The sequence below is a fragment of the Mytilus trossulus genome, chromosome 1 (genome assembly GCF_036588685.1).
Source record: "Mytilus trossulus isolate FHL-02 chromosome 1, PNRI_Mtr1.1.1.hap1, whole genome shotgun sequence".
NCBI classification, from domain to species: Eukaryota; Metazoa; Mollusca; class Bivalvia; order Mytilida; family Mytilidae; genus Mytilus; species Mytilus trossulus.
The window spans coordinates 5189209-5198382 of record NC_086373.1 but is presented as its reverse complement, the minus strand read 5'-3'; the positions used below and the strand labels follow the sequence as shown (position 1 = coordinate 5198382).

At 36.3% G+C, this 9174-nt stretch overlaps 6 non-coding genes across 6 annotated transcripts; all 6 read left to right on the top strand.

The window, feature by feature from the left end:
* The first annotated feature begins 2002 nt into the window (after positions 1-2002).
* LOC134701251 (5S ribosomal RNA) lies at positions 2003-2121 on the top strand. Its single transcript, XR_010104074.1, has one exon. It is a non-coding gene; the product is annotated as a 5S ribosomal RNA (ribosomal RNA).
* Positions 2122-2265: 144 nt separating this feature from the next.
* On the top strand, positions 2266-2384 carry LOC134701236 (5S ribosomal RNA). Its single transcript, XR_010104072.1, has one exon. It is a non-coding gene; the product is annotated as a 5S ribosomal RNA (ribosomal RNA).
* A 1978-nt stretch (positions 2385-4362) lies between these two features.
* Positions 4363-4481, top strand: LOC134701230 (5S ribosomal RNA). Its single transcript, XR_010104071.1, has one exon. It is a non-coding gene; the product is annotated as a 5S ribosomal RNA (ribosomal RNA).
* A 144-nt stretch (positions 4482-4625) lies between these two features.
* LOC134701223 (5S ribosomal RNA) lies at positions 4626-4744 on the top strand. The gene has a single exon (XR_010104070.1). It is a non-coding gene; the product is annotated as a 5S ribosomal RNA (ribosomal RNA).
* Positions 4745-6722: 1978 nt separating this feature from the next.
* On the top strand, positions 6723-6841 carry LOC134701216 (5S ribosomal RNA). Its single transcript, XR_010104069.1, has one exon. It is a non-coding gene; the product is annotated as a 5S ribosomal RNA (ribosomal RNA).
* Positions 6842-6985: 144 nt separating this feature from the next.
* LOC134701209 (5S ribosomal RNA) lies at positions 6986-7104 on the top strand. The gene has a single exon (XR_010104065.1). It is a non-coding gene; the product is annotated as a 5S ribosomal RNA (ribosomal RNA).
* Positions 7105-9174: the final 2070 nt, after the last annotated feature.

The window sequence follows — 9174 nt, the reverse complement described above, 5'->3', positions numbered from 1 at the left end:
GACCAAGAACAGTATTAGCCTCACCCTGGAATCGACAGTGAAAGATCCCACTATTGAAGTTTTCAAGACACTGGTACCTAGATGATGAACTGTACAGCTTGCACCGTATTTTCTTTTTGATCTTTGATCTTTTATTGGAAATAGACATTACCAATACTGACCTACGTAACGCATGTAAGTACCGAGTACTCATTATTGAGTTAAACTATTATATCTAAGAAGAAGAAGACAATCAGTTGGATAGCAAACGATTTAATGGCTACATAAAGGAATATGAATACAGTGACCTCAGACGTTGCCAGGACATCAAACACTCCCACATCCTTTTGGAGCAGACTTGGACGGTGCAGCGTTGGGTAATATCTCTAGGTTCATGATGTCCATAACTAATTCATTATGCTTTTTTATGCAATGACATATTGTTGTTTGTAGATAATTATAAGCTGACTAAGCACATCCGTTTAACTGTACTGACTGAGGCGTGACTGGCCTTGATTGGTTGAGATTATATGAAACGGACTTTTTTCATTTAACCTTTTGGGATTATTTCCGGTTCGGCATCCTGAACGATACGGCTAAACTTAAATTTAACTCCTAAGCATTGTTTATTGAACAAGTTGTTATATCTAAGAGGAAACGAGGATGCCGTGCACCAACACTTAATAATATGGAGATGTGATTTCAGATCAAACCCATGATCGTCTCAGCTTTTGTAACAATTCTTTTTTCGCGCAAGAATGCAGGAATATGATTCTTTTTGTGTGCTCTTGATTTCAGCAATATGGGTTGAATAATGGATGATATGGGTTGAATACTGGATGATTTGGGTTGAATACTGGATGATTTTTATAACAAAAAGTACAATTTATTTGAAACAAATGATTAAAACTTGTCGAACAAGCACACAGATTTTCTTGTCGATCTGTTTGAATTAGATTGTCATGAAAGTTTAAGGGTGCTCTCGTCGAGGTCCGCGTTAGTTTGATAATTACACACTGTCAGTGATTTTTGCATATCATTGTAATCTGTCGTTCATTCGCACACATCGTTCAACAACCAAAGCCGCAAAATGTCTGACGCACCAGCACCAGTAGTAAAGACCCCAGCTAAGTCACCAAAGAAGAAAGCTGCAGCTAAACCAAAGAAAGTAGCTACTCATCCAAAATACAGCGAGATGGTCGGAAAGGCTATATCTGCTTTGAAAGAGCGTGGAGGCTCCAGCCGTCAAGCCATCCTCAAGTATATCTTAGCAAACTTCAGCGTTGGTAGCGATGCAAAAACAGTCAACACTCACTTGAAGTTAGCTCTGAAATCAGGAGTGAAGAGCAATAGCTTGAAACAGTCGAAGGGTACCGGCGCTTCTGGAAGCTTTAAGATTGGGGAAGTAGCTAAACCAGCTAAGAAACCAGCAAAGAAAGTAGTTAAACCTAAAGCAGCCAAGCCAAAGAAGGCAAAGACACCTACCAAAAAGACTGCCGCAAAGAAACCTGCAGCAAAGAAACCAGCAGGTGAAAAGAAAGCAGCTAAACCAAAAGCAAAGAAGCCAGCTGCAAAGAAACCTGCTGCAAAACCTGCTGCCAAATCTGCAAAGAAAGCCACAAAATCTCCCAAGAAGACAAAGGCTGCAGCTAAACCAAAGAAGGCAAAGACACCAAAGAAGAAGTAAATGAAGGAAGCATGATGCTTTTAAAGCTTAAACAGCCCTTTTAAGGGCTACCAAAATTTTTCAAAAAGAATCTGAAATTGTTGCATGGTATTAGTCACAAATAAAATATAAAGCTTGTCCCATTTTCTAAATCTCTCTTTCTTCTCTGCAATTTATTTCTATTATAAAGTCCATGTGAACTTGCTAAGTTTTACTATCTTCCCCTCTGGATCGTGCAGTAAATATTTAGTTTTGCTTCTATCTTAAACCTGAAAAAAATCTTTTTTATACAAATTCTTGATCTGTTCAAAATTGCTACTTCCTAACTTTATATATCAAAAATTTTAACACTTCTGTGTCTACGACCATATCACGTTGAAAACACCGGTTCTCGTCCGATCACCGAAGTTAAGCAACGTCGAGCCCGGTTAGTACTTGGATGGGTGACCGCCTGGGAATACCGGGTGTTGTAGACATTTTTTTGTGTTCTTATAATTTTGCATTTCTATCAAACATATAATTAATGTAAAGTTTTGCTTCTCAAAAAAATTATTATATATAAATGTTTGTCAAAAATGCTACTACCCAACCTTATATATCAAAAAATTTAACACTTCTGTGTCTACGACCATATCACGTTGAAAACACCGGTTCTCGTCCGATCACCGAAGTTAAGCAACGTCGAGCCCGGTTAGTACTTGGATGGGTGACCGCCTGGGAATACCGGGTGTTGTAGACATTTTTTTTACGTATAATTTTGTATTCCTACCAAACATAATGGTTCAATATTTTTTTTACTAATTTATTTGGATGTAATATTCAATGTATTTAGCTATCGAATGAAGAAAACAGAAAATAAATCATTCATAAATTTATTTGGTTTTCAATACCCATCTGCATGTTGAAATATTTTTAAGTGAAATACATGCACGTCAAGTTATATACACTTGAGAATTCCACTCCTTCCACATGCATGTGGCTATATATATATTTTTTTTTTAAATTAGGTCTTTGAAAGGTCGTCTGTGATCATATGGTATCCGCCATTTGTCGTCATTTGAAATCGCCTCTTTCTTTTTGACCAGGGCTTATATGATTCACATTTTTTTCTAAAAGGATTCTAATTAGCAAAAATTCATTATAGCAAAAACAAATAATAAACAATAAATAATAATTATAGTTTGTAAAGTTCCAGTAAAAACTTCGAATATTTGAAACGTCTTTCATCTCGGTCAAGGAAGTCCCGGTTTCGAAGTTTGCCATCTTTGTGTGCTTTCATATCGAAGGCAAAATCTAAATTTCTGGGAAGTCTCTTTATTTCTGTGTATATCTGAAAGCAAAAACATATAAAGAAATGATTTTACTACAAATTCATATCATTTTTACGGCACAATCTAGTTTTTGTGAAATAATACAACACGTTTTCTGATGAAGAATCGCACGAGTGAAATTGACAAGTTGTACATTAATCGTAAATATTTCTTCACTCGTGGTATCTTGTTTAATTCTTATGACATATTCTGAAAGATAAATTCCTGCTGAAAATTTTCGTGTATCATTTATATAACAAAAAGTACAATTTATTTGAAACAAATGATTAAAACTTGTCGAACAAGCACACAGATTTTCTTGTCGATCTGTTTGAATTAGATTGTCATGAAAGTTTAAGGGTGCTCTCGTCGAGGTCCGCGTTAGTTTGATAATTACACACTGTCAGTGATTTTTGCATATCATTGTAATCTGTCGTTCATTCGCACACATCGTTCAACAACCAAAGCCGCAAAATGTCTGACGCACCAGCACCAGTAGTAAAGACCCCAGCTAAGTCACCAAAGAAGAAAGCTGCAGCTAAACCAAAGAAAGTAGCTACTCATCCAAAATACAGCGAGATGGTCGGAAAGGCTATATCTGCTTTGAAAGAGCGTGGAGGCTCCAGCCGTCAAGCCATCCTCAAGTATATCTTAGCAAACTTCAGCGTTGGTAGCGATGCAAAAACAGTCAACACTCACTTGAAGTTAGCTCTGAAATCAGGAGTGAAGAGCAATAGCTTGAAACAGTCGAAGGGTACCGGCGCTTCTGGAAGCTTTAAGATTGGGGAAGTAGCTAAACCAGCTAAGAAACCAGCAAAGAAAGTAGTTAAACCTAAAGCAGCCAAGCCAAAGAAGGCAAAGACACCTACCAAAAAGACTGCCGCAAAGAAACCTGCAGCAAAGAAACCAGCAGGTGAAAAGAAAGCAGCTAAACCAAAAGCAAAGAAGCCAGCTGCAAAGAAACCTGCTGCAAAACCTGCTGCCAAATCTGCAAAGAAAGCCACAAAATCTCCCAAGAAGACAAAGGCTGCAGCTAAACCAAAGAAGGCAAAGACACCAAAGAAGAAGTAAATGAAGGAAGCATGATGCTTTTAAAGCTTAAACAGCCCTTTTAAGGGCTACCAAAATTTTTCAAAAAGAATCTGAAATTGTTGCATGGTATTAGTCACAAATAAAATATAAAGCTTGTCCCATTTTCTAAATCTCTCTTTCTTCTCTGCAATTTATTTCTATTATAAAGTCCATGTGAACTTGCTAAGTTTTACTATCTTCCCCTCTGGATCGTGCAGTAAATATTTAGTTTTGCTTCTATCTTAAACCTGAAAAAAATCTTTTTTATACAAATTCTTGATCTGTTCAAAATTGCTACTTCCTAACTTTATATATCAAAAATTTTAACACTTCTGTGTCTACGACCATATCACGTTGAAAACACCGGTTCTCGTCCGATCACCGAAGTTAAGCAACGTCGAGCCCGGTTAGTACTTGGATGGGTGACCGCCTGGGAATACCGGGTGTTGTAGACATTTTTTTGTGTTCTTATAATTTTGCATTTCTATCAAACATATAATTAATGTAAAGTTTTGCTTCTCAAAAAAATTATTATATATAAATGTTTGTCAAAAATGCTACTACCCAACCTTATATATCAAAAAATTTAACACTTCTGTGTCTACGACCATATCACGTTGAAAACACCGGTTCTCGTCCGATCACCGAAGTTAAGCAACGTCGAGCCCGGTTAGTACTTGGATGGGTGACCGCCTGGGAATACCGGGTGTTGTAGACATTTTTTTTACGTATAATTTTGTATTCCTACCAAACATAATGGTTCAATATTTTTTTTACTAATTTATTTGGATGTAATATTCAATGTATTTAGCTATCGAATGAAGAAAACAGAAAATAAATCATTCATAAATTTATTTGGTTTTCAATACCCATCTGCATGTTGAAATATTTTTAAGTGAAATACATGCACGTCAAGTTATATACACTTGAGAATTCCACTCCTTCCACATGCATGTGGCTATATATATATTTTTTTTTTAAATTAGGTCTTTGAAAGGTCGTCTGTGATCATATGGTATCCGCCATTTGTCGTCATTTGAAATCGCCTCTTTCTTTTTGACCAGGGCTTATATGATTCACATTTTTTTCTAAAAGGATTCTAATTAGCAAAAATTCATTATAGCAAAAACAAATAATAAACAATAAATAATAATTATAGTTTGTAAAGTTCCAGTAAAAACTTCGAATATTTGAAACGTCTTTCATCTCGGTCAAGGAAGTCCCGGTTTCGAAGTTTGCCATCTTTGTGTGCTTTCATATCGAAGGCAAAATCTAAATTTCTGGGAAGTCTCTTTATTTCTGTGTATATCTGAAAGCAAAAACATATAAAGAAATGATTTTACTACAAATTCATATCATTTTTACGGCACAATCTAGTTTTTGTGAAATAATACAACACGTTTTCTGATGAAGAATCGCACGAGTGAAATTGACAAGTTGTACATTAATCGTAAATATTTCTTCACTCGTGGTATCTTGTTTAATTCTTATGACATATTCTGAAAGATAAATTCCTGCTGAAAATTTTCGTGTATCATTTATATAACAAAAAGTACAATTTATTTGAAACAAATGATTAAAACTTGTCGAACAAGCACACAGATTTTCTTGTCGATCTGTTTGAATTAGATTGTCATGAAAGTTTAAGGGTGCTCTCGTCGAGGTCCGCGTTAGTTTGATAATTACACACTGTCAGTGATTTTTGCATATCATTGTAATCTGTCGTTCATTCGCACACATCGTTCAACAACCAAAGCCGCAAAATGTCTGACGCACCAGCACCAGTAGTAAAGACCCCAGCTAAGTCACCAAAGAAGAAAGCTGCAGCTAAACCAAAGAAAGTAGCTACTCATCCAAAATACAGCGAGATGGTCGGAAAGGCTATATCTGCTTTGAAAGAGCGTGGAGGCTCCAGCCGTCAAGCCATCCTCAAGTATATCTTAGCAAACTTCAGCGTTGGTAGCGATGCAAAAACAGTCAACACTCACTTGAAGTTAGCTCTGAAATCAGGAGTGAAGAGCAATAGCTTGAAACAGTCGAAGGGTACCGGCGCTTCTGGAAGCTTTAAGATTGGGGAAGTAGCTAAACCAGCTAAGAAACCAGCAAAGAAAGTAGTTAAACCTAAAGCAGCCAAGCCAAAGAAGGCAAAGACACCTACCAAAAAGACTGCCGCAAAGAAACCTGCAGCAAAGAAACCAGCAGGTGAAAAGAAAGCAGCTAAACCAAAAGCAAAGAAGCCAGCTGCAAAGAAACCTGCTGCAAAACCTGCTGCCAAATCTGCAAAGAAAGCCACAAAATCTCCCAAGAAGACAAAGGCTGCAGCTAAACCAAAGAAGGCAAAGACACCAAAGAAGAAGTAAATGAAGGAAGCATGATGCTTTTAAAGCTTAAACAGCCCTTTTAAGGGCTACCAAAATTTTTCAAAAAGAATCTGAAATTGTTGCATGGTATTAGTCACAAATAAAATATAAAGCTTGTCCCATTTTCTAAATCTCTCTTTCTTCTCTGCAATTTATTTCTATTATAAAGTCCATGTGAACTTGCTAAGTTTTACTATCTTCCCCTCTGGATCGTGCAGTAAATATTTAGTTTTGCTTCTATCTTAAACCTGAAAAAAATCTTTTTTATACAAATTCTTGATCTGTTCAAAATTGCTACTTCCTAACTTTATATATCAAAAATTTTAACACTTCTGTGTCTACGACCATATCACGTTGAAAACACCGGTTCTCGTCCGATCACCGAAGTTAAGCAACGTCGAGCCCGGTTAGTACTTGGATGGGTGACCGCCTGGGAATACCGGGTGTTGTAGACATTTTTTTGTGTTCTTATAATTTTGCATTTCTATCAAACATATAATTAATGTAAAGTTTTGCTTCTCAAAAAAATTATTATATATAAATGTTTGTCAAAAATGCTACTACCCAACCTTATATATCAAAAAATTTAACACTTCTGTGTCTACGACCATATCACGTTGAAAACACCGGTTCTCGTCCGATCACCGAAGTTAAGCAACGTCGAGCCCGGTTAGTACTTGGATGGGTGACCGCCTGGGAATACCGGGTGTTGTAGACATTTTTTTTACGTATAATTTTGTATTCCTACCAAACATAATGGTTCAATATTTTTTTTACTAATTTATTTGGATGTAATATTCAATGTATTTAGCTATCGAATGAAGAAAACAGAAAATAAATCATTCATAAATTTATTTGGTTTTCAATACCCATCTGCATGTTGAAATATTTTTAAGTGAAATACATGCACGTCAAGTTATATACACTTGAGAATTCCACTCCTTCCACATGCATGTGGCTATATATATATTTTTTTTTTAAATTAGGTCTTTGAAAGGTCGTCTGTGATCATATGGTATCCGCCATTTGTCGTCATTTGAAATCGCCTCTTTCTTTTTGACCAGGGCTTATATGATTCACATTTTTTTCTAAAAGGATTCTAATTAGCAAAAATTCATTATAGCAAAAACAAATAATAAACAATAAATAATAATTATAGTTTGTAAAGTTCCAGTAAAAACTTCGAATATTTGAAACGTCTTTCATCTCGGTCAAGGAAGTCCCGGTTTCGAAGTTTGCCATCTTTGTGTGCTTTCATATCGAAGGCAAAATCTAAATTTCTGGGAAGTCTCTTTATTTCTGTGTATATCTGAAAGCAAAAACATATAAAGAAATGATTTTACTACAAATTCATATCATTTTTACGGCACAATCTAGTTTTTGTGAAATAATACAACACGTTTTCTGATGAAGAATCGCACGAGTGAAATTGACAAGTTGTACATTAATCGTAAATATTTCTTCACTCGTGGTATCTTGTTTAATTCTTATGACATATTCTGAAAGATAAATTCCTGCTGAAAATTTTCGTGTATCATTTATATAACAAAAAGTACAATTTATTTGAAACAAATGATTAAAACTTGTCGAACAAGCACACAGATTTTCTTGTCGATCTGTTTGAATTAGATTGTCATGAAAGTTTAAGGGTGCTCTCGTCGAGGTCCGCGTTAGTTTGATAATTACACACTGTCAGTGATTTTTGCATATCATTGTAATCTGTCGTTCATTCGCACACATCGTTCAACAACCAAAGCCGCAAAATGTCTGACGCACCAGCACCAGTAGTAAAGACCCCAGCTAAGTCACCAAAGAAGAAAGCTGCAGCTAAACCAAAGAAAGTAGCTACTCATCCAAAATACAGCGAGATGGTCGGAAAGGCTATATCTGCTTTGAAAGAGCGTGGAGGCTCCAGCCGTCAAGCCATCCTCAAGTATATCTTAGCAAACTTCAGCGTTGGTAGCGATGCAAAAACAGTCAACACTCACTTGAAGTTAGCTCTGAAATCAGGAGTGAAGAGCAATAGCTTGAAACAGTCGAAGGGTACCGGCGCTTCTGGAAGCTTTAAGATTGGGGAAGTAGCTAAACCAGCTAAGAAACCAGCAAAGAAAGTAGTTAAACCTAAAGCAGCCAAGCCAAAGAAGGCAAAGACACCTACCAAAAAGACTGCCGCAAAGAAACCTGCAGCAAAGAAACCAGCAGGTGAAAAGAAAGCAGCTAAACCAAAAGCAAAGAAGCCAGCTGCAAAGAAACCTGCTGCAAAACCTGCTGCCAAATCTGCAAAGAAAGCCACAAAATCTCCCAAGAAGACAAAGGCTGCAGCTAAACCAAAGAAGGCAAAGACACCAAAGAAGAAGTAAATGAAGGAAGCATGATGCTTTTAAAGCTTAAACAGCCCTTTTAAGGGCTACCAAAATTTTTCAAAAAGAATCTGAAATTGTTGCATGGTATTAGTCACAAATAAAATATAAAGCTTGTCCCATTTTCTAAATCTCTCTTTCTTCTCTGCAATTTATTTCTATTATAAAGTCCATGTGAACTTGCTAAGTTTTACTATCTTCCCCTCTGGATCGTGCAGTAAATATTTAGTTTTGCTTCTATCTTAAACCTGAAAAAAATCTTTTTTATACAAATTCTTGATCTGTTCAAAATTGCTACTTCCTAACTTTATATATCAAAAATTTTAACACTTCTGTGTCTACGACCATATCACGTTGAAAACACCGGTTCTCGTCCGATCACCGAAGTTAAGCAACGTCGAGCCCGGTTAGTACTTGGATGGGTGACC